Here is a 25,007-nt window from a genome sequence, read left to right on the forward strand (position 1 = left end):
TCCGGGTGTGAAAACGGTACCAAATGTAGGGAAAAGAGATGGTATAAGGCGGTAGGCGGATGAAGATATTGACATTAATTTGACTCTTTCCACATTTTTTTTTTATTTTTTTATATGTAATATAAGTGTAACTGTGAGTAGTGAGTGGGAGGGACATAAAGTTGAAATTTAAGATCAGAAAATTTTAGCAGCCACACGACCTTGCCTCTGACTCTTTGAAACACTGAATTTGAAGCTGCAGCAGCGGAGACAAAGTTGAAATATTTGGTTACAAATTGGGACTTTTCTAAATCTTATTGCAATCATGCTAAGAAGCTAACATAAAAAATAAAAATAAATATTGATTGAGAGAAGACTTTAATTAATTACTAGTGTAGAATGAGTTAAACAAGTCGAAGAAAATGAGGATACTCATAATAAGACATATGTATATATATTTTAAGAATTTTTCATTTTCGGGACTACGTACAGAAATGTAAAGCATATCTTCTTTTAGGTGTACTGTAACTGTAAGTTGACTTGCAACTTGCCTCAGTTGTATTTTGTTGAACAAGGTCGTACGCTTCAATAGCTGTTAATTAATTAGTGAGAAACCATGGATTAGTCCCTTTCATTAAATATCAAATGAAATTATTAGTTAATTATCAACTTATCTCAAAACGTTTACGTTCGGTTCTACTATATATATTTCAACGTGTACCAAATCATGAAGTAAGAAAATATAAAAGCAATAACACATAATTTGGTTACAATTAATGTAAAAAACTGACAAAGCAACTCTTTAAAGGAAAATTCACTCTAGGTATACAAATTAAGACAATCACATAGAAAATTTACTACGAAGAAATGGTTATAAATAGTTAATTAATAGAACGTACATTAAACCTTAATTTGGTAGACAAATTTGTGTTAATAAGAGTCTCATATATATGAAAAGAGAAATGATATGTCCACAACATTTTTACAACATTTTTACAACAAATCCTAAGTGGCAGGATGTTACTGGTTGTTATTGTTGGGGCAGAAAAGTAATCTTAGTGTTAGGTTCAAATTTGAACCAATAACAACTAACCACCTATGATTTGTTGTAAAAATGTTGTAGACGTAGCACCTCTCATATGAAAATGGTGTTAAACAAAATACAAATTAATTATCACCTTTGTAAATTGTGAAAAAAACTATGTGTAAGTGACAAAGCTCATATCCTAATTAAGGCAGTGTATGTGTATGTGGAGATGTTGGGCTAGACTCTTTTAGCAGGCATCTACTTCCTTAATTTCTCTGACTAATGTCTCTGTTTTGTTGCTCTTTTCGTCTCTCGTGTCCATTAGCATATATTGTCATTCTATATTATTGATCAATTGTCATTATATATCCTAAAAGTCTAAGTTAATAGGAAATCCAAAATATCTTAAATTCATGCAAAATGGTGAATTCGCATTGATTTACTTATTCAATATTTTAGTAATTATTAACCAAGGAAAACAAAGATAACGTACGTTAACGTGAAGTCTAGGTCCCAACTCAAGACTATTTGCTATATGAGAGGTGCTACGTCCACAATATTTTTACAACAATTTTACAATAAATCATAGGTGGTTAGTTGTTATAGGTTCAAATTTGAATCTAACACTAATATTACTTTTTTGTCCCAACAATAACAACCAGTAACAACTTGCCACTTAAGATTTGTTGTAAAAATGTTGTGGACATATCATTTCTCTTTGCTATATATAGTATCACAAATCACAATGAACTACCAATTATTCTATTCTAATCCCAACACTGATGGATTTTTCAATGATTTTTTAAGTTGTGAAGGAAAATTAAGGCCGGGGAAGATGGAATTGTCAAAAATATAATATTAAATAGTAAATTCCACCCTCCACCCAGGGCCCGTTTCACATGCTTTGAATTGGCCAATGACAATTTAATCACTTAATCAATTTTTATATAATAATTGACCAAAGAAAAGTAGCGTACAAAAGGACGAAGTGGACGAAGGAATTGTTGAAATAATAAAATTTATAAAAATATTAGTGATGATTATATGAGGTACCAGAATCTGGAATTACCAGGATTACAAAAGTTGGTAAGAATTCAGAAACCTTTGAAAATTACATGGGCTGGCCTTGAATCTAGTTTGGTCAGAAACCATTGAAAATTTTCTATGTTCTAATGAGGCTATGATCGAGAAGGATCTTTTCTTTGATCTAGAATAGGCCCATTTGGACTAGTGGCCGCCCAAAAGGCAAATGGCCCATTGTTTGGTTATAAAGAACAACTCCATCCGGCTAGTTATATTTTTGTTAGATTATAATGAACATGTTTTACAAGTCAATTGAATTTTAACATGAGAGAAAGTCTATAAACTTCAAAATTTGGACAAATTTTTTTACTTTGGTTGATGCTCATATTATTAGTGATAAGTAAAAAGGTAATGTTAGTGGTGGGCCTAAGTAAAGACTAGTAAGAATTTGTCAACTCAACTATTATGAATTTTTTTGTGTATATAGCATTACTATTAACATAAATTCAGTTTTTTGTTTGGGTGTACAGTGGTGGCATGGTCCATAGTCCCTAATGAAATGGGGCAGAAGAGAAGGGACGCAAGCTTTGTATTACTTTGACCCCAAAAGTATATATAGAGTTTGTTTGGAAACAACTTATTTAGCTAAAATTAAAAACTTTTTTACTAAAAGTACTGTACATAAAACTAAAAGGTAATTGAAATAATATAGCAGGACCCATAAATAGTACCAAAAAAATATAATGGGACCTATGAATGGTAGAAAAAATAAACTAAATAGTAACAAAAATAAGTTTTAAATAATAAAAAAAAGTTATCTTTTTTAAGCTAATATTACTATTTATGTGTGTTTTAAGAAGTATTACTGTTTACTAACGCTCTGTTTGTTTCAATAATGATGTTTTCTAGAAAATGAGTCATTTTCTAAAAAGCATTTTCTATAAAACTATCTCATTTTTCAATGTTTGGTAGCAACTTTAAATAAGTTGAAAAACAATTTCTTAACTTCCCTTATTTAGCTTGCTGTAAGATAGAGTTGTTTTCCAAAAAAATTTAATGGAAAACAATCTCTAAACATAAGCCATACTTTTTAGATTGATCAAAAATAGTTTTCCTTTGACTCATATTTTTTTATGCTACCAAACATTGGAAAATAAGGAAAACTATCTTTACACAAGGTTTTCCATTGAAACAAACGGAGCGTAAAAAAAAAAAAAACAAGAGATGTTTATCCTACATTGGTTGTGTGTATCTAGTGTTCGTTGTTTATAGCCCTAATCTACAATTACAAAAGTTAGGCTCTTTTATAGTTGTACTCTAATTAAATAATGTATTATAAATCCAGTTTAAAACACTAATATTACTATTTTTGTGTTTGTTCTAATAAGTATTAATTAGAGTTTACTCAAAAAAAAAAAAAAAATGCAATTATAGTTGCACTTGACTTTGAGTGGTTCCTACTTCCTAGTTGTTGTTGACAGAGTTGCTATGTCATTTAAGCCCTACCAACTTCAAATGGAAAATGGAATACAGCGATGTCCTTTCCAATTTCCACCATAAAATGGGACAGGATTAGGTTGAGGCCCGTAAGTCCACATCAAAATTGAGAGTTAGGGGTCCCCATTGAATCCTCTAGATCGCTTTCTCTCAAATGTTTCTACGAATTCGATCTATATATGTGGCTTCCTAGATGTACCCAAAAACCTTTGTTACCATCCATTATCACCAAACATTGAATATATATATCTGGATTTCACTTTTTCCACACAAGTACAGAGGGAACTAAATTGCATGATTAACATTTTTCGCAAAAATTGACCTGATGAACATTGTAATGTGCATGAGTTGTGCAATGTGCTCAAACTGTCAATTTGCTATGACGAAACCATCTTTGCATTTTTATTGAATGCAAAGTCATATGCTTTCTTTCCCCGAAACAGTTGAATATAGACATTTTTTTTTTCTTTTACAGGGATAAATATAAAGCACTCCAATCAAACTAGGAGCATCAGTTTCCTAAAAGAAAGGCTCTATCAATTAGGAGGCCGCCTTAAATAAAGGAATGGACAAAAAAGAGAAGAATGAAAAAGCTTAAGGTTAAGTTTAAGATTTTGTTAAACTTAACCTTAAACAATGAATAAGTTAAAGATTAAGTTTAGCTTTATCTATAATATAACATATTAAGTTTAGCAATGAATTTTCAATCTCTCATTATTCCTTATTATGTCATATTGTTTGTGAAAGGGAAAAGAATTGAATGGAAAAAGAAAATAGCCAAAAGGAGAGAGGGAAAAAATAAAAATGGAAAGCGGAGCAGGTTGGAGAGAGTGAGAGGGAGGTGGAATCCGAACGATCAACATCTAGATTCAATCCATGTTCTCTTTAGAGGAGAAGAAAAGTGAAATTTGAATAAACGTCTAAATTCGCTTTAGAAGGAAAAAAAAAAAATGGAATCCAAATCTTAAGGAACCAAACTTCATGCAATTTGGTTCTTCAACTTCAGCTCAAATTCAATATTAATCTCTTTCAAACTCAAATTCAAATCTTCTAGAGTTCCTAGGGTACTCTACCAAGTAAATTTCTTTAAATCCTCACCTCTCATTTAAAATTAATGGTTTAAGATGCTGTCACATCATTAATCCACTAACTTACTCTTAAAAAAAAAAATAAAAAAAAGGAGAAAAGCTCAGGAAGCAGCCGTGATCTTTAACGTTAGCAAATGGATCTAAGCTTTTTTTTTTTGGATGGAACAAATCTCAAACTTGGGAAATTCATCGACCCAAAAAGTACTCTTGTCATTTTTCCCATCTGAATCCAAAAGACACTCTTGGGCAAGAAGAAAACCGAACTTTCTTTTACAACTCTCCTACATCCTTGAAATTTTCAATACTTTCAATCACAAATGATGGATCCACCCAGCTCAATCCCTTCAAACCGTCCATGAATGACCATTGAAAGCCCAATGGAGGCCAGGTATGTTAGCTATCTTACTCTCTCTCTAGCCTTTGTTCTTTGTCTATTGTCTATTGACTATTAGTTTCTTCCTTTCCTTCTTTTTTTTTTTTTTTTTTTTTTCATTTCTTTATTTCATACCTATGGTTGATATTAGATTTTTGTTTTTTTGCAATTTCACTACTACAAAACTGTTTAATGATTGCTCAAGAAGGACTATGTTTTTTTGGGGCTATATCCTCTGCCTACAAGGTGTTTGATAAATGTTCAAGATAAGAAATAGAGCAGACAAAGAAGATAGTTGTAGTAGTTTGTTACTTTTAGTATAATCTTAGACAAAGAGCAAGGCCACCATAATCAGAGAGAAGAAAAGAATGATTCAAGTTGAAGATATATACATAGGCCTAAATTATTAATTAATTAAGATGAAGATACTTAGGGCCATTATAATAATTAATTAATTAATTATTATAATTAATAATTAATTATATATATTTATATATTCGGAGTGGCGCCATCCCCTTCATCAAGAATGAATTCCTATCTCCTTGAAACACACAATGAGTTCACAATGCATTTGGATTGGTCCCTTCCATCTATGCTCATACTCATGCTTTGGCTCCTGGAGCACCTCATGCACCTACTACCGGCCTGAGTTTTGCACCCTTAGCTGGGTAGATGAATTTTACTCTTAGAGAGACTGCTTCATTTGGACAGATCTCTACCCCATCCTTCGGTTAATTGAGCACATTTAATGTACCTATGTCATCAATTGAATATGTAAATTATCTTATAAATGTACAAATCTTGTTCACAAGCACAACATTACTGCATTATTTGAGCAATGTTGGCTACTTGGCTTATTTTGGCCAGACAAATTAATGTTAGTCCTAAAACTCAAAGAAGCTCTATATATTTTTAGATGTCACATGTCTTTCAATCCTGTTTTTTACTTTTTATTTACATAATGCTAATCCTCATCCGCTCTTTAGATATCCTGTCCTTCAGTTTTAGTCTTTATGTTCTTGGTTTTAGTATCTAACTGAAGGTTTATTATATGTCATTTTATCTTTGCAGCCCTTTTTTTGCACTCTTCTTCGGCTTGTAAGCAATGTTGCGTGTGGACCATAGGAAACTTGAACTCCATTCATTTTTATCTAACTTTTTGTTGTTTTTATTGTCTTTTAGAAGCCAATATATATGTACTGGTGTAATCAATTTGCTTTTTGTTTTTGCTAATTTTTCTAATGATTTGCAAGATGTTGGATTTGGAAATTTGCTTTGGTGCTTTTCTTTTCATGTTATTGGGTTTTGCTATTGCGATGATTTTTTTCAAACTTGTCTATTTAGTTTGAGTATATTAGTAATGGGACCTTGGTATATTAGTAATATTTGAAATATTCAGTTTCAGTTAATTGGAATTGAGTTTTATTTTTTATTTTTTGTTGTTGTATTTTTATAGGATGATGGAAAATTCTTGTCAAAACAAGGGTACCATGAATGATTGTACACCAAAGGTTGGTATGGAGTTTGATACGTTAGAGGCAACTTGGATGTTTTGGAAAAATTATGGAAAACAAATGGGGTTTAGTGTTCAAAAGCATTATGCAAATAAAAGTAAGATGGATGGAGAAATAACATTGAGAAGATTTTTGTGTTCTAAAGAGGGTACTCGTAAGCCTGATAAACGAGATCATCTAACCAGTCAACCTTGATAGGAAACAAGGACTAATTGTCTAGTACGATTGGGTGTTTCATTAGTTCGTGAGACCGGAAAGTACAAGGTATACGATTTTGTATCTGAGCACAACCATGTTCTTCATCTTGCAGCAACTACTTTCATGATGCTGTCAAAATGAAAGATGTCTGATGTCCAAGCTTTTGCTATTGATTTAGTTTATGCTTCTGGAATTAAGCCTAAGGAGATACATGATATAATGAGTAGAGAGGCTGGTGGAAGGGCTAATCTTGGCTACATTGGAACTGATCAAAAAAACTATCTTCGAACTAGACAACAACGAAGCTTGATATATGGTGAAGCCGGTAGTTTATTAAGGTATTTTCAACAACAATTGGTTCATAATCCATCGTTCCATTATACTGTATAGTTGGATATCAAGGAGCTAATAACTAATATATTTTGGGCTGATACTAAAATGATAATTGATTGTGCCTATTTTGGTGATGTTTTTAGTTTTGACACCACATTTGGCACAAACAAAGAATTTAGACCTTTAGCTGTGTTTATTGGTTTCAATCACCATAGAGAGATGGTGATTTTTGGGGCTGCACTTTTATACGATGAGACAGTTGAATCATTCAAATGGCTTTTGAGAGTTTTTAAAATGCACATGGTGGTAGAAAGCTTAAATCTATCTTTACTGATCTTGATTTTGCTATTGCAAAGGCATCAACTGAGGTGATGCCAAAGACGTGGCATGGATTATGTACTTGGCACATAATGCAAAATGGAATCAAGAAATTGGGAAATTTGATGAAGGATGACTCATTGTTCCTCCAAAACTTTAAAGATTGCATGTATAAGTATGAGAATGAGAGTGAATTTGAAGAATCTTGGAATAAAATGATTTAGACCTATACAATTAAGGATCTTAGTTGGTTAAATGGTATATACAAATTAAAGGAAAAATGGGCTAACTGTTACATGAAGAGGGTAGTTACTTTGGGAATGCAAAGTACTCAGCTTAGTGAAAGTTTGAATGAGGATTTGAAAGATTACTTGAAATTAGATTTGAATACGGATGATTTTTTTGAGCATTTTGAGATGGTAGGGCAAAAGCGGGATAAAGAGTTAGAGCTTGAGTATAATGCTAGGGAAAAATTGCCTCCTTTGTGCTTGAAGAATTCACCTTTATTAAAGCAAGCATCACAGGTGTATACCCCTACAATATTTAAAGTGTTCCAAAATGAGTATGGCTATGCATCTGCTGCAATAATAAAAGATCGGAATTGTAGCCAGCCAGTGCATGAATATACTGTTGTGCTTCTTGATAAAGTTGGAGAATAAAAAGCATTGTGTAGTCCTATTAGTAGGACAATCTCATGTAGTTGTAGGAAGTTTAAAACATTTGGGATTTTGTGTTGTCATGCTTTGAAGGTTTTCAATATACTTGATGTAAAGATAATTATGGATGCTTACAATTTGAAGAGATGGACAAGAGAAGCAAAAAATGGGTATGTCATAGATAGTATTGGGAAGGATGTCCATGGGGATGTTAACTTAAAAGTTACACAATGGTATAGAAGATTATGTCCCAGGTTAGTTAGATTAGCCTCACGAGCTGCTAAAATCGAAGAAGCATATGCTTTGGTAGAGAGTGTTACAAAGGAATTAGAAAAGCAGGTTGAAGATATTGCCATGAAATTTTCAAGTGTGAGTCTTGATAATTCTAAAGATCAAATGTCATTGAGTGGTAGTGAAATTGTGGGTCATGGAGAACCTATAAAGAATTTAGTTGAAAAGGTTAAAGGCCTCAAAAAGAAAGAAGGTCGTAAGGGTCAAAAAAGATGTAAAAGTTGGGTTGAACAACAATCAAGGAGAAAGAAAAAAACTTCAATGAAAGATACTATTAGACTACAATTGTCCAAGGTATGCTCTTGATGCAAAAAATATTGACAAATTTACATGCACTGTGTACAAACAGTTTATTTTTTTATTCTTGGTTAAACTAACTGCTTATATTTTACCATACAGGAAAACAATAACTCTTCTCTCATAAACTACAATAACTCTATCTCACTTGTGCAATGTTATTCACATAAGGTGAGCAATCTTGTGAGTTTGTAGCTAAGCAGTTTTAAAGAATTTTTACTGCTAAAAATCTGAAAGTTTTAACAAGAACTATTTGTGATTTGTGATGTAGGAAACATATCAGGCACCTAATTCAATGGCATGGATGACATATGAATGTCTCCAGGGAAATAGATGTCAAAACAGTTTCAATGAATCTTTAACGGTGAACTTGTTCATTCAGCTTTTTTAAGCTATTAATAAGTGGCATGTTCTTTTACGCAATGACATAGATGACACCAAATCATTATAATTTCTTGTAGGGAATGGATTTTGGGTTTGACCAAGCACAAATTCCATTGGGTGACAAAACAAATAATTATAATGCTCACATGAATTTTTTTGGTAAATGATTAACAAATGATGGAAATTTTTTTTTTTTGCCTTTACTAAGTTATCAAAAGATAACCTTGGGTTTTTGAAAGATGTACATGTATGTGATTTTGATGCTGCCAATGCTATGGACGTTGTAAAAAGAGAAGAGGAGATAGGCCTTTGTTAATGCTGCCAATGTTACATTTTTCTTTTATTAAGATTGTCCTGATATAATATTTGTGCAAAAATTATAGCATCAATTGAAGATCTTTTGTTAACTTGTAACTCAAGCTAATGTTGCAAACTTTTCAACCACTTCCTTATTCTTTCAGGACATTATTTTGACAGGAGAAATTTAAGGAACATTTAAATGTGTAACAATCCAAAGATTGTTCATGATAGCTCATGCAAATTGCTGAAAGATGAGACTGATGATTTTACCATCTAGGGCTCTTAAATGACAAGAAAAGCCTTTGTAAACTTTAACTTGAATGAGACCATAAATTTCATGTCCAAATTCGATAAATGCATTCAAAGAACTACTTTCTAAGGAAATGATTGAGAATCTATTGACCTTCAGTATCCCAGGGTATAGGGTATAGCCATATACAGTTGAAATTACTCATCAATATTTCAATTATCTTTATAAATATGAAGGAATTAATCCATTATGGTTCCCAATATTTACCATAAAAGAAATGAATTAAACTTTTGATTCTGCTCCAAACAATAGTAGCTTCTCACCAACATCACCAATAACCATTAAAATTACTTCATGATTGGTCAATGCTACATAGACAGAATACAACCACAACAGAGGAAAGTGTAGATCACACAGACGTTGACAATCATGACATATTAACAATAGAATATGTGGATTTAATGTTGTGTTTTGTAAGTCAACTATTACAATTTGGATAGAACCTTAGTATGAAGTAACATAGCTTGGAAAGACAACAAGGTTTTCCTACTTACAATTATCAAACATATTGATTCAACATGTTCAACCCATAACTAATCCTCCAAGATTGGATGACGCTCAATCTCAGTTAGAAGTTCAATCAAATGGGTTGTTGTGCTATTGACAACCTCACTTCCATAATTACATTATATTACATGTATAGCTTACACGCATCTATGAAATAACAAAGTAAGATAAGAGTGATAAAACTGATATTATTGCCAATAACTATTCTTTACATATCTATAACTATCGAAACATTGGCAATACATGAAGCATTTTAGCCAATATTAATACATATTTTTCTTAAATATTGTGATCTCTACTACTATCTTTTTTTCAAAGAACTAAAGCCTAAAAGCCACTGTGGATGCTACTCAATGATAGCCACCTGCATAAATACTGTGCAATCATAGATCATCAACATCCAAGCTTTCAAGTGAACCTGAAATTAGAAGCTGAAAAAAAAAAAAGTGTCAAAGTGGGACCGTAAAGATCAATATGATACATTAAAATAAGTGTCAAAGTGTCAAAGAAGACTCAAAATTATCATTTGAGTGAAAATAAAGGGTAATAAGAACTTATAAAAAAAAAAGGTAATAAGACTTAGTAACCAGGCATTGGCCTTTTAATTATAAACATAGTGGAGCAAACACAAAGTAAAGACTAAGAATTTTAAAAATCAACTATGGATACCACATAACCTACTACAAGTGCCTTACCAACTATGACATTGGTTTGATAATTGTTCAAGATAAGAAACTAGTACAATTATCTTCAAATTGAATCATTCTTTTCTTCTCTCTGATTATGGTGGCCTTGCTCTTTGCCTAAGATTATACTAAAGGTAACAAACTAGTACAACTAAAGAGCAGATGAATTATAAGATATCTAAAGAGCAAATGAGGATTAGCATTATGTAAATAAAAAGTAAAAAGCAGCATTGAAGACACGTGACAACTAAAAATATATAGAGCAGAGCTTCTTTGAGTTTCAGGACTAACATTAATTTGTCTGGCCAAAACAAGCCAAGTAGCCAACATTGCTTGGATAATGCAATAATGTTGTGCTTGTGAATAAGATCTGCACGTTAATCAGATAATCTACATATTCAATTGATGACATAGGTACACTAAATGTGCTCAATTAACCGAAGGATAAGGTAGAGATCTGTCCAATTGAAGCAGTCTCTCTAAGAGTAGAATTCATCTGCCCAGCTAAGGGTGCAAAACTCAGGCCAGTAGAAGGTGCATGAGGTGCTCCAGGAGCCAAAGCATAAGCATGGACACGAGCATAGATGGAAGGGACCAAACCAAATGCACTGTGAACTCATTGTGTGTTACAAGGAGATAGGAATTGATTCTTGATGCAGGGGATGGTGCCACTCCGAATATATGTATGTGTGTGTATATATATATATATAATTATTAATTATAATAATTAATTAATTATTATATTGGTCCTACGTATCTTCATCTTAATTAATTAATTAATTAATAATTTAGGCCTATGTTTATATCTTCAACTTGAATCATTCTTTTATTCTCTCCGATTATGGTGGCCTTGCTCTTTGTCTAAAATTATACTAAAGGTAACAAACTAGTACAACTATTTTTTTTGTCTGCTCTATTTCTTATCTTGAATATTTATCAAACACCTTGCAAGCAGAGGATATAGCCCCAAAAAAAAAAAAAAACAGCCCTCCTTGAGCAATCATTAAACAGTTTTGCAGTAGTGAAATTACAAAACAACAAAAATCTAATATCAACCATAGGTATGAAATAAAGAAACGAAAAAAAGGGAAAAAAAAAAGGAAAGGAAGAAACTAATAGTAAGTAGACAATAGACAAAGAACAAAGGCTAGAAAGAGAGTAAGATAGCTAATATACCTGGCCTCCATTGGGCTTTCAATGGTCATCTATGGAGGGGTTGAAGGAATTGAGCTGGGTGGATCCATAATTTGTGATTGAAAGTATTGAAAATTTCAAGGATGTAGAAGAGTTGTAAAAGAAAGTCCAGTTTCTTCTTGCCTTGGAGTGTCTTTGGATTCAAATGGGAAAAATGGCAGGTGAGATTTGTGGGTTGATGAATTTCCCAAGTTTGAAATTTGTTCCATCAAAAAAAAAAAAAATGCTTAGATCCATTTGCTAACGTTAAGGATCACGACTGCTTCCTAACCTTATCCCCCTTTTTGTGTTTTTAAAAGAGTAAGTTAGTGGATTGATGATGTGATAGCATCTTAAACTATTAATGTTAAATGAGAGGTGAGGATTTAAAGAAATTTACCTAGTTGAGTACCCTAGGAACTCTAGAATATCTGAATCCTTTAGACTTAAATTTTTTTTTTTTTTAGAATACTAAATATTTTTTAACACACACACGGGGAGAGAGGATAAAGTTTTTTTTAAAGAAACTTACAGTGGTGTATATCTAAAAGGGTCTACTCTAAAACTTAATTTATTTTGCAGTTATCAATTATTTATAAACTAGCTTGTAACCCAACGTATATGCATGGATATAGTTAAAAAACATACATTAAGATGTATAATTCTTACATATAATTTATATTTTATAGTATAATTCTTACATATATAATTTATGTTAGGTTCTAAGACCTTTAGGTTTAAATATATTAGAACTCTAATTTGTAATGTTGGCAAACCATGATCAAAACGATTTTAGTCTTGTTTAGACTGTTCAAAGTATGTGTCTTATATGTAAAGTTGGAATCGAGTTGCTGTAGAATTTCCTGTGCAATTCTGTCTGGCTCGATCGATCGAGAATTAGACTCAACCAATCGAAACTCGTGCAGATTGTTTTTCTGCAAAATTTTCCAACTCAACCCAAGCCCATTAAGGATTAGGGTTTCTGATCTACTTCTTTCACTATATAAAGGAAACTCTAAGCACGTTTTTAAAAACTTTTTAGAGAGAGAAGAGTGTGCCTCTTTTTGTGTCTAGGGTTTGTACCCAAAAGCTCTCTAGAGTCTTTTTGTTTATGCTGTATGTGTGAATCTCTTATGAGATCTAGAGGTGTTTGCCTTCATATATACTTAGGGTTATCAAGAATCAATACTATGTCAAGAACTTGATGATCGTTTCAATTGCAGATTCAAGAGCTTAAAGATATACAAGCGGAAGTACTTGTGCTTGCTGGGAATCCAAGAAAGAAGTAGTCAGTGGACTCGGAGCTGTCACATGGTCATGGTAGTAAATTTCCTACTCGAGGTAGTAATAGGATGTTAGTGGTCTAAGTCGCTATTGTGTAAACCTCAATTCTTTCATAGTGGATTCAGTTTTACCTTGAGAATAGCTAGGCTAAATCCTCCCCAGGTTTTTTACCGTGTGGTTTTTCTAGGTCATCATATCATTGTGTTCTTTATTTTTCAGCTGCTTTGCATGATATGATTGTTTTGTGTTAACTTAGATCTTCATAATTTACCTAAGTATTCACTTGGCTAAATAACTAGGTTAATCTGATTGTGTTTTAAAAGGTCTAAAAACGTACAAGTGGTATCAAAGCGGGTTAGCTCTAGTGTTTAGATCTTTTGATCTAAGAGTTGATCCTTGATCCCTATTATCATGGATAATTTGAAGTGTCTTTCTACTTATGTTTTTAATGATTTGAATAAAAAGGACACTGTTGTTTCTGTTGATTTTATTGATGCCTGTGAAACTCTTCGTAAGGAATTATTGAAATCTATGAAAATTGCTAAGAAATTCAAGGAAGAATTAAAATTGGCTAATCTTGGAAAAGAGGAATTCGTTGTTAGATTAGATGAATCTAATAAAAAGAATGAATTTTTGAGAAATCAAATTTCCTCTCAAGATGAGAAGATGAAAAGCTTGGAACAAGAGTTAGTTGAATCTAAAGTTAAAATTGAAAATGTGACTAGTACCAAGCCTGCTGTTGATAACAGAAGTGTTTTTATTTCTCTTAAGCCTAAAATCGAGAAAGTTTATATCCCTACTTTCAAGAGGAATAAAGAAAAGGCTTATTTTGCTAGGTTAGACAAAGGTAAAAGTTCTGATGTAGACGCTAAAATTTCTAAACCTATGTCTAAGCCTACTGTTAGAGAGCATAAGAAATCTGTTTTTATGCCTACTTGTCACCTTTGTGGTGGTGTTGGTCATATTAGACCAAATTGCTCTTTGTTGAGGTAAAAACCAAAATCTGAGACTAGATTTGTTGTTAGAAATACTGATGTTCCTAAATTTGTTCATGTTTGTCACTTTGTGGTGTCTCCGGTCACATTCGTCCTAATTGTCATAAATTGAAATTTAAACATTCTGTATTTGAATCTAAGATATGTGATGATATTTCTCCTGTCATAAGTCCATACAAATTGTTTCATATTCTTTTGAAAAATTTAAGCTTGTTGGCTTGTGAAAGGAATTTGTAATTTTTTAGTCTTTCTCAGAAGATTAGTGTAATCCCTTAAATATACTCTGCTTCTCATGGATTTTCACCTACAAAGCTGAAGACTCGTGCCATATGGGTGAAAAAAGATTCTCTAAGGTGAGTGTTGTTCACTTGTCCTTGATTTAATTCTTTTAATTAATTGTGGACATGTTTTCTTTTAGTTTTTGGTTGTTTTATTTTCTTATGTTGTTTTGATTTTTCAAAAATCCAAAAGCATTGAAAAATTTACAAAAAGACAAAATTTTTTTATTTTGAGTCTTGTGTCATTTTTCTTGAGGACTACATGAATTATAATATCTCTCTTGATTTAGAACATGCTTGACATTGTGGAGAAACTTGAATAGTATGTGTTATATATGTGCTAAGCTATTTCTGATTTTGTGTGAGTATGTACTAGTTTGTGCGTGTACTCATAGGTTAATTAAGAAATTGATATTTCTTGTTTGTGTACCCTCTATAGCTAAGTTAAGCACTGTCATGCATTGCATTTACATTTTTAATCGTTTAGCATAATGTGTGCCTTTTGTTTTTGGTCATAATTTTTTTTAAACCAAAAAGATTTTTATTTCTTCTATATTACACATCATGGATATGTAATTGAGGTTGACCATATTATATTTACATAACTTGTTTATATACTTTGTTTAGCTTGGATGAGCTTATTTTATTGCACTTCACTAGTTTGAGCTTTGTAGTGCATGTTGTATGAGAGATGCTTATAGTTTTTGATCACTTGATCTTAATCTTGAAGCCACATGTTTTTGATTGTTGGACTTGAACTTAATGAGAAAGGCATAAATAATCATCTCATCCCTGTTTACTAGCCAATTATGAACACTTTAGTGTATATCGTAAGATTTTGTGCTCGAGAAAGTGTAGCACATGCACAAAAAGAACATAAGGTGTAGTCTTGGTTTAATTGCTAAAATTGGTGTGTACATTATTAGACTATAATTAAATCAATCAAATAAAATTGGTGTGTACATTATCTCGGCTATTTTTTTAATAAGTTTCTAATGAAATAAAATTGGTGTGTACATTATGAGGCAAATCAAGAAACTTACATGATTGCAAGCTTTTATTCTAGGAGATGTGAAAGTTATATGATGTAACTCTTTAAGGGATAGTCTCTTTTAAATGTATGTGATTGATTTTTTAGAAATTGTGCTTGATTTCTATTCACATATCACCTCACATGTATCTCAAGCTTTTGCTAGTTACACACACTACACAAGTTATTGCTAAACTTGGTACATATTATTGTGTGTGATCTTGGTGTGGCCATCCAAGATTATGTTTTCTATAGTACTTGATGCAAAATATGTTTTTGATGATTGAAAACTTTGTTTTGAAATTCTAGGTTGAAAACTCATGTTTTTGAAAAACTTTTAATCTCATACTTATGCATTTCATTCGTGAAACACTATGCTTTGAGGAGTTTCTGCATTAAACTACTCTATTTTTCAAAAAATTTGATTTTCCAGATTTTCGATCGATCGAATCTATCTCTCGACTGATCGAAAATGCGTTAAAATTTTTGGTTAGGTTCTGCCTGACTCGATTGGTATTCAATCGATGCTCGATCGATCGAAACTGAAAAATTTCAGTTTTTAAATTTTTGACCAAAATGTTTTTTTTCATGCATCATTTATGTTTAAGATTCACATACATTGCATTGATTTTTGTATCCATCTTGCAGTTTTGTAGTCACATCTCTCATTGTTTTCACACATAACATGTATACACTTTGCTAAATTGGGTACTCAACTTGATTTAAAAATTGATTGATTAATTTTTGAGTCCTTTGTACTTTCTAGTATATGCTATTTTTATGTGTGAACTATAGAAAATATTTTCCTTAAGAGATATGATGGATAATCAATGTACAAATATTTTCTCTACTCATGCAACTGTTTATGGGTCACATAGTGTCAAGTTTGCATTTATTGAAAGAGAGAATATTTTTCTTCATGTGTATCCTCAACTTAATTTTTAAGTTTGGTTTGTGTCTTTTTATTTTTCCCCACCTCCTATATTTTCCCCAAAATTGTTTTTCCTAAAACTTGTTTTGTTTTTCCTATTTTTATAGGGGGAGAAGCTTGTTTTTAACCTTTGTTGTTCATAGGGGGAGTTGTTGCTCTTCATGGGAGGAGTTGTCTCTATTTTCTATAGAGTTGAATTGTTATGTGTTCCCTTAATTCTCTATTTCCTCTTATCCTTTGTTGCGTATGTTGTCTGTTTACTCTTTGTTTGAGTTGTATTTGTCAATACGTGACAAAAATGGGGATAAATAGATGAAATGCTTTTGGGAATCCTGTTTGTTTGTTTGTTTTGTTTAGGGGGAGTTGAATTTGTTTTTGAAAATGAGAGAATATAAATTTTTTTTGATGTATCTAACTTAGGGGGAGAGTTAGTTTACTTTTGTTTTTATGTTGTGTTTCATATTGGTTTACTTGTATTTTCCACACATGTGTTTATACGTTTGTTGAGTGTTTCAGGAATATACAGGTTGATTCAGTCGTGCTTTTGTCTACACTTGCAATTGATGGATAGTAGTTAGGTTGGATTTGTTATGTTGGGCTATGTTTTTGTAATGGGCTATTTATATGTAAACTTTGAGCATTTTCTTATGTTTGTGTTTTGTCACAGATTGCTAAAGGGGGAGTTTGTTAGGTTCTAAGATCTTTAGGTTTAAACGTATTAGAACTCTAATTTATAATGTTGGCAAACCATGATCAAAACGTTTTTAGTCTTGTTTAAACTGCTCAAAGTATGTGTCTTATATGTAAAGTTGGAATCAAGTTGCTGCAGAATTTATTGTGCAATTCTGCTTGGCTCGATGGATTGAGAATTAGACTCGATCGATCGAAGCTCGTGCAGATTGTTTTTCTGTAGAATTTTCCAACTCAGCCCAAGCCCATTAAGGATTAGGATTTCTGATCTACTTCTCCCACTATATTAAGAAAATTCTAAGCACGTTTTTAAAGGCTTTTTGGAGAGAGAAGAGTGTGCCTCTTTTTGTATCTAGGGTTTGTACCCAAAAGCTCTCTAGAGTCTTTTTGTTTATGTTGTATGTGTGAATCTCTTGTGAGATCTAGAGGTGTTTGCCTTCACATATACTTAGGGTTATCAAGAATCAAGACTATGTCAATAACTTGATGATCGTTTCAATTGCATATTCAAGAGCTTAAAGATATACAAGCAAGAGTGCTTGTGCTTGCTGGGAATCCAAGAAAGAAGTAGTCTGTAGACTCAGAACTGTCATGTGATCGTGGTAGTAAGTTTCCTACTCGAGGTAGCAATAGGATGTTAGTGGTCTAAGTCGCTATTGTGTAAACTTCAATTCTTTCATAGAGGATTCAGTTTTACCTTGAGGATAGCTAGGTTAAATCCTCCACAGGTTTTTTACCATGTGGTTTTCCTTGGTCATCATATCATTGTGTTCTTTATTTTTTCGCTGCTTTGCATGATATGATTGTTTTGTGTTAACCTAGATCTGCATAATTTACCTAGGTTAATCTGGTTGTGTTTTAAGGGATCTAAAAACGTACAATTTATATTTATATTTATATTTATATTTTTTAACTTTTTAAAAAGTCTTGTAAGAATATTATTACCTAGGTTAATCTGGTTGTGTTTTAAGGGATCTAAAAACGTACAATTTATATTTATATTTATATTTTTTAACTTTTTAAAAAGTCTTGTAAGAATATTATTAGGTAGAAAATATAAATTTTCCATTTTTTTAATGTTTATCAATTGTAGACTTTTTGGTTTTTGTACACAATAACTCACTTGAATGGATATTTATGATGTGGTCTCACATTTGACTCTAAAATTAAAAAATAAAACTTTCTGTAAAAATAAACAATTTAGGACACATGGTGCAAAACTGAACTTCAATGGTAGAATCTCTCTCTCTCTCTCTCTCTCTCTCTCTCTCTCTCTCTCTCTCTCTCTCTCTCTCTCTCTCTCTCTCTCTCTCTCTCTCTCTGTGATGTCTAAAAAGCCAAGAATTTGAAAACTATGTATAAGAGATTAGAAGGGGAAAAAAACTCAACTTTAACTCCCTTGTAAATTTATATTTCAATGTTGGAGAGATGAACTCGCAAACTACCTTTAATAAAAGGCTAGAGATGGTATGACCTTATATTATATGTAGGCAATGGAATTGATGGACCAATATAACAAAAATTCATACTCAAATTATTTTCTACCAAAAAAAAAAAACTTCTTAAAAGAAGGCTAAATTTAGGTCGTGTTTGGATGGAAACATTTGGATTTGGATTTGGATTTGAAATCCATTGATTTAGAATGCCTTGATTTTGAAATTCTTTGTTTGGATATTTTTAAACAATGAAGGATTTGAAATTCATCATTTGAAATTTCATTGTTTGGATACCTAAATTTGGATTTGGATTTAAGATCAATAAAATATATTTTTTTAATTATTATTTTTCTTAATCATTCTACATTTTAATTTTAAATACATGAGGCAATGTTGATAATCCAATTAACTGAAACTTAAACATGCATGCTAAACAAAAATCATAAATTGAGTTGACATGAAAACTTAAACGCTACAAGAGAAAGCTTACATGGGTTCTGGCTCTGATCTGAGATACAAGTGAATGAATAACTCATGAAAACACAACTAGTATAAGGTCATCCTCAATCCAATTTAATGACCCCTGGAAATAAATATCACCAATACCTATGATATATATATATATATATCACTAGTGCCAATTTACGACTGCTGTTTTGCATAGATTCATGCTTAAACATTTCTAAAATGCTTAACTAGACTAGGTCCTGTGTGATACAGCTAAGCAAGATAGCATCCCCAAGAAGCAATTTCACATGAATTTTCATATTTTAAAGAGCTTGAGTATCAAATAATTATAGAGACAATAGAATCACAATTTAATGAATCTTTTGGGTTCTCAACTGACTAAAGCACCATCTCAGTGTTGGATCACACTTGTGAGTGAAGTCCCACATAAAATAATGATGAAAAGAATGAGTAGTTTTTTTTTTTTTTTTTTTGAGGAAACTGTCAGCTAATCTTTATTCATCTTACTGGAAAATTAGCTAGTAAAATAGTGGAAATGTATGGAGGAACGTTCTCCATCCAAACTTCAAATGAATCACAAAGTCTAGCTCTCCTAGCTAAGACATGTGCCATAGCATTGCCTTGCCTATACGTATGAGAGAATGATCATACCAGAAGGGGGTTTACAAATGATAAAATATCTTTTACTATGTGACCTATACCAGAATTTAGCATATCAACTCTTTTTAAGGCTAGAACAACAGATTGAGAATCACCCTCAAAAATAGACTTTGCTATCCCCATTTCTTGCACAAATCTAACTGCACGTCGAGCAACAAGCATCTCCACAGCTTCAATCGTTGCAGGGAGCAGGATTTTTTCAGATAAGGAAGCCATTACCTCTACTGTTGAGTTTCGAATTACCATCCCTATGCCTGCCTCCCCTGAGTCTTCAAACTCCACGCCATCGAAATTAGTTTTAAACATACCAGATGGTGGAGGGCTCCATTTTATTTTTCCCCGTGGTGTCTTTCTCCTTTCTTTGCTGTGCCCATTTCTCCTTTCTTTATCTCCCCAATACTCAGTTGAACAACCTCACTGAAAAAATTCAACAAATAGCTAACAAGAACTGTTTACACACACACAATGAGTCTTGAAAAAAATGAACCAAAAGCTTTTATCTCACAAGAAACAAAGGCAATTCTATTTTAGTTAAACCATGATTCTGTCATCAATTTAAATGATCCCAAACTTTTTGGTTCTCAAATAATTAAAGAAAAATTCTTAGTTGAACAGCCTCACTGAAAATACTAGACAACTAATCCAAAATAAATAATGGCAATTCTATTCAGAAATAATTATAACAAGAATCACTGTACTAATCACGTCATGATTCTGTCCTCGGTGAAAGTTATTTCAAGCTGATCACTGATTTATTTGGATAACATAAAATATGTTGCAATATAGTCATATAATAATTCAGATGCTCTATTTATGTATATCTACAGTTCATGGAAGCATTTAATTAAGCACATAATTTGCATTACAAACCCATAAACCAAAATAGAAATAGAAAATAAAGATAAACCCAAAACAAATCATTGAAAATACTATGAAATAAAAAGCACAAGCAAATCAAACAAAACCCACACAAAAATTAAAAACTAAAGTTGTTCTTAATTTTGAAATTAGCTATTATTTAATATTGCTAATTACAGAAAAGGTGATGAAGGTGCTATAGCAAATATACTATCACTTTAGAAGTCTATGGAATACACATCCAATGATATATGCATGCCTAAAGAAAATAATTATGAAAAAATTATTTTAAAAATCGGAATTTCATTGTCCTTGACAGCTCGCGAAGAGATAGAGATGTAGTCTTCAGCCTTATATCTTTCCGTTCCATCAATTGTTGCTAAGCATGCAAGTAGGTCAAAATAGCTTATAATTTATTATAAGATTGGGCGAGGAAGAGAGCGTGACAGAGTTGAGAGAGACAAATCTTGCTGCGTAAAAGAGAGAGAAGAAAAACTTGGGCGAGGAAGAGAGAGCGTGACAGAGTTTCTAGATCCGATGAAGAATTAAGAAGACAGAGCTAACATGAGGGCGAGAAATTTCTAAATTCTTGGGTTTGTGAGAGGATTTCAAATCCATGAATTTGGACCCTAAAATCCAAGATGGATTTGGGCCAAATCTAAATCCATTTTTTTACCTTACCCAAACAAAGGATTTGAATTTAGGCCCCCTCAAATCCAAATCCGTACTATCCAAATCCGTACTATCCAAAGAAACCATTAATTCATCTATAGCTCTTTTGTCTAGTTTCATCCAATCTCCCCTTTAATTTTTTTTTTTTTTCAAAACTATATTGTTTTTGGTGTGAAACTGTGGGAATAATGAATAGAAATGGAAGGATTGAAATAAAAGCAACCTTCATGTTGTAGTTTATTCCTAGAACCATCCATGCCATCAAAACCAAAGGAACATAAGGATATGCAAGTAATTTGCATCAACAAAATTGATGTATGGTTCTAAAATGCTCCGTTTTGGTTAAACGGAACCTTCTAAACATAAAGATATATAACTCATATAGATGTAGACTGATTTTGTCATAAATAAAACTCCTGTCTTTTCATCAAAAGATGATGTATAAAAAAACTAATGTAATGTTTAGCATAATGGAAATTAAAATGCTTATGTGCATACTAATTATATATTATATGAATTCATCACATTGAATATGATACAAAAGAATTAGGCTTGAATTAATAATTCAAACACCAAAAAAAATTTTTGCATTAAATTTGGATTTCTACCAGTATCACCTATACCTCTCTAGCTACCTTTCTTTAATTTGGTTTTTTTTTTTTTTTTTTTTTTTTGGGAGGAAAAGGTAAATGAGCTTTATTAATGGAAAAACAAACTAAACTACATCATTCAAATCCTGTGGAAGTAATTTTATCCACACATCAGTATCTGCAGATAAAACTGCTCTTCTAACAAGGGCATGAGCTAACTTATTACCTTTCCTATTAACGTGCAAAAAACTACAATTGACTTTAGAAGACAAAAATCTAATCTCATCAATAATATGCCCATACAAAGTCTGAACCGGCCTAGTATCAATAATAGCCCGAATAACTCGCAACGAATCCCCTTCAATCACCAAATGATGAAGGCTTAGTTCCTTGGCAAAGCAAATGGCCCTACGGGCTGCCAAAGCCTCCGCCACATCAACCGAACCTGGGAGCCTCACTCTCTGACTTTGACTTAAAGCAGCTATAATAAGCCCAGCCGAGTCCCTAACAACCACCCCTAAGCCTGCACACCTCTGATCAAAAAATAAAGCACCATCAAATTTACTTTAATAAAACCAGAATCAGGCGGCTTCCAACGCAAGTCCGTGCTTTGAACAATCATCCGAGGAGTCAATAGCTGCACATACCGATACGCCTGCAGCAGCTCTGAAGCCCGAAGCAACACAACCTTAGTACCCCAAGTCTTCTGGCCCTCTCTCAACCTATTTCTCCTCTCCCAAAAACCCCACGCAACCATAGCATACAAAGCAATCAAAGTAGACAATCCACGCAAGCATAAGAACTGGAGCAAATCACCAAAATTAGAAAATTGATGAGCACGAAGAAAGGAAAACCGAGCATTTGACATCCAAATAGGCTTCACGGCATCACAGAACCACAAATGAATTCCATCCTCGGCACAATCACCACAAGCCTCACAAATTCCAGAATTCAGAACTTGACACCTTTGCAAATTAACTTTAGTGGGCAGAAACTCACGGACAGCACGCCAAAGGAATTGTCGCACCTTATTAAAAGTAATAATAAAAGGACAAAAAAAAAAAAAAAAAACTCCAAAAGCCCACACATTTGTTAGAATTCTTCACCAATAAAAATGTAATTCCTCACGTAACATTTTTTTAAAAAGCAACAAATTCAGTCTTTAATATAGTTATTTAAAGATGGCGGAAATCATTATTTAGTCCCTACATTTTTAGGCTATTCTCATTTTAGTCCCTACATTTTATTTTTACTACTTTTAGTCCCTGTCTTGAAAAATGCTTTCCGTTTTGGTCCCTGCCGTTATATCAGAAACGAAAAAAGCTGATATGGCAAACGGCAGAAATAAATAATACTATATTAATGTCCACATGGCCTAAATTAATAATAAAAAATGTTTTTTGGCATTTAAGAATGTCACGTTAGCATCTAAATTAAAAAAAAATTAATTTATTAATTTTAACTAAATAAAAAATATTAAAAACTAAAAATCATATGAATTGAGATCTAAGTGTGTCTTGAACAAGAACATCAATATACAAACCCAGATCCAAGAACACAAACCCAGAAATTTAAAAAAAAAAAAAAAAAAAAAAACCCAAACTCAAAATTCTGAACAAATCAAAGCAAAACCTTCGCTTTCCAAGTCAATGAACTGCGAAATCCTCACCACCTTGTAGTCGTCGTGCGCAGAATCGTATCCGAACCCGTACGCACGCGCGCCGCACATGCTCATGCCGTAGTCGCAGGGCCGATCGACAGGCAGAAACGGCAACACCTTGTGCTTCTTGATCGAAGGGTTCCAGAAAGCGATGTCTTCGGCGATGTTCGTGATGCAGAGCAAGCCGTTGGCCAAGCCGAGGATGCGAATCCGGTTGCTGTAGCACATGAGAGGGTGGGCGAACTTGACGGCGGCATCTAGGGACTCAAGGCTTACGGAGAAGAGCTCCGACTCCTTGCGGAGGTTGACGGTGACGTTCGAGGAGGTGGCGATGGAGTAGCGGAGGTGGAGGTGGATGAAGTATGGCTGTGCTTTGACTGAAATAAGAGAATTTAAGTTTGATTTGTTCAGAATTTTGAGTTTGGATTTTTTTTTTTTTTAATTTCTGGGTTTGGTTCTTGGATATGGGTTTGTGTCTTGTTGATTCATGGCTGTGCTTTGACTGAAATTAGAGAATTTAAGTTTGATTTGTTCAGAATTTTGAGTTTGGTTTTTTTTATTTATTATTATTTTTTTTTTATTTAAATTTTGGGTTTGTGTTCTTGGATCTGATTTGGTTATTGATGTTCTTGGTCAAAACACACTTAGATCTCAATACATATGATTTTTAGTTTTTAATTCTGTTTTTAATATTTTTTATTTAGTTAAAATTAATAAATTAATTTTTTTAATTTAGATGCTGAAGTAACATTTTTAAATGCCAAAAAACATTTTTTATTATTAATTTAGGCCACGTGGACATTAATTTAGTATTATTTATTTTTGTCGTTTGCCACATCAGTTTTTTTCATTTCTGATGTAACGGTAGGAACCAAAATGGGAAGCGTTTTTCAAAATAAGAACTAAAAACGGTAAAAATAAAATGTAGGGACTAAAATGAGAATAACCTGAAAATGTAGGGATTAAAATATAATTTCCGCCTTTAAAGAAATGATTTTACTTAAAATTTTGATTCTCTTGGTAACCTTAGATTATTTATTGGTTAGGAATGCACATCCAATAGGTATTTCCAATGTATTAATGTCAAGTAAGGTTGTTAACTATGAATTAATGGATATATATATATATATATATATATATATATATATATATATATATATATATATATTAATGATGTCAAAAATTGTCAGTAAGCTGAATGACTCTCACGTGTCCTGGACAAAACCTACGAAATAAAGAAGAAGAAGACCTTATAGAGAATACTAGTGTAGAACCGGATAAATACTCTCCAAAGGTTAAGTTAGAAAACTTTTACAACTCTAGAGTGTCAAAGTTAGAGTAAATTATGAGTACTTTGATTTGTGAGGGCTTTGGGGTTTTTATAGTAATGTGGAGTCAACCTTAATTTCTTGGTGGGGAGGGTATTTCCTTATAGGGAAGATCCTCATTAATGCTCGTATTTCGTGGGATCCTTTCCTTGTAGGGATTCCTCTGATTACGA

At 32.4% G+C, this 25,007-nt stretch overlaps 1 long non-coding RNA gene and 1 pseudogene across 1 annotated transcript; one reads left to right on the forward strand and one right to left on the reverse strand.

Moving 5' to 3' along the window:
• Nucleotides 1-4,766: 4,766 nt before the first annotated feature.
• LOC142612115 (protein FAR1-RELATED SEQUENCE 5-like) lies at nt 4,767-9,145 on the forward strand (annotated as a pseudogene).
• A 1,120-nt stretch (nt 9,146-10,265) lies between these two features.
• LOC142614280 (uncharacterized) lies at nt 10,266-12,236 on the reverse strand. The gene is made up of 2 exons (XR_012840393.1): nt 11,958-12,236; nt 10,266-10,526 (listed from the first exon to the last, which is right to left on the reverse strand). It is a non-coding gene; the product is annotated as an uncharacterized LOC142614280 (long non-coding RNA).
• Nucleotides 12,237-25,007: the final 12,771 nt, after the last annotated feature.

The sequence above is a fragment of the Castanea sativa genome, chromosome 10, assembly GCF_040712315.1.
Source record: "Castanea sativa cultivar Marrone di Chiusa Pesio chromosome 10, ASM4071231v1".
In the NCBI taxonomy this organism is placed as follows: Eukaryota; Viridiplantae; Streptophyta; class Magnoliopsida; order Fagales; family Fagaceae; genus Castanea; species Castanea sativa.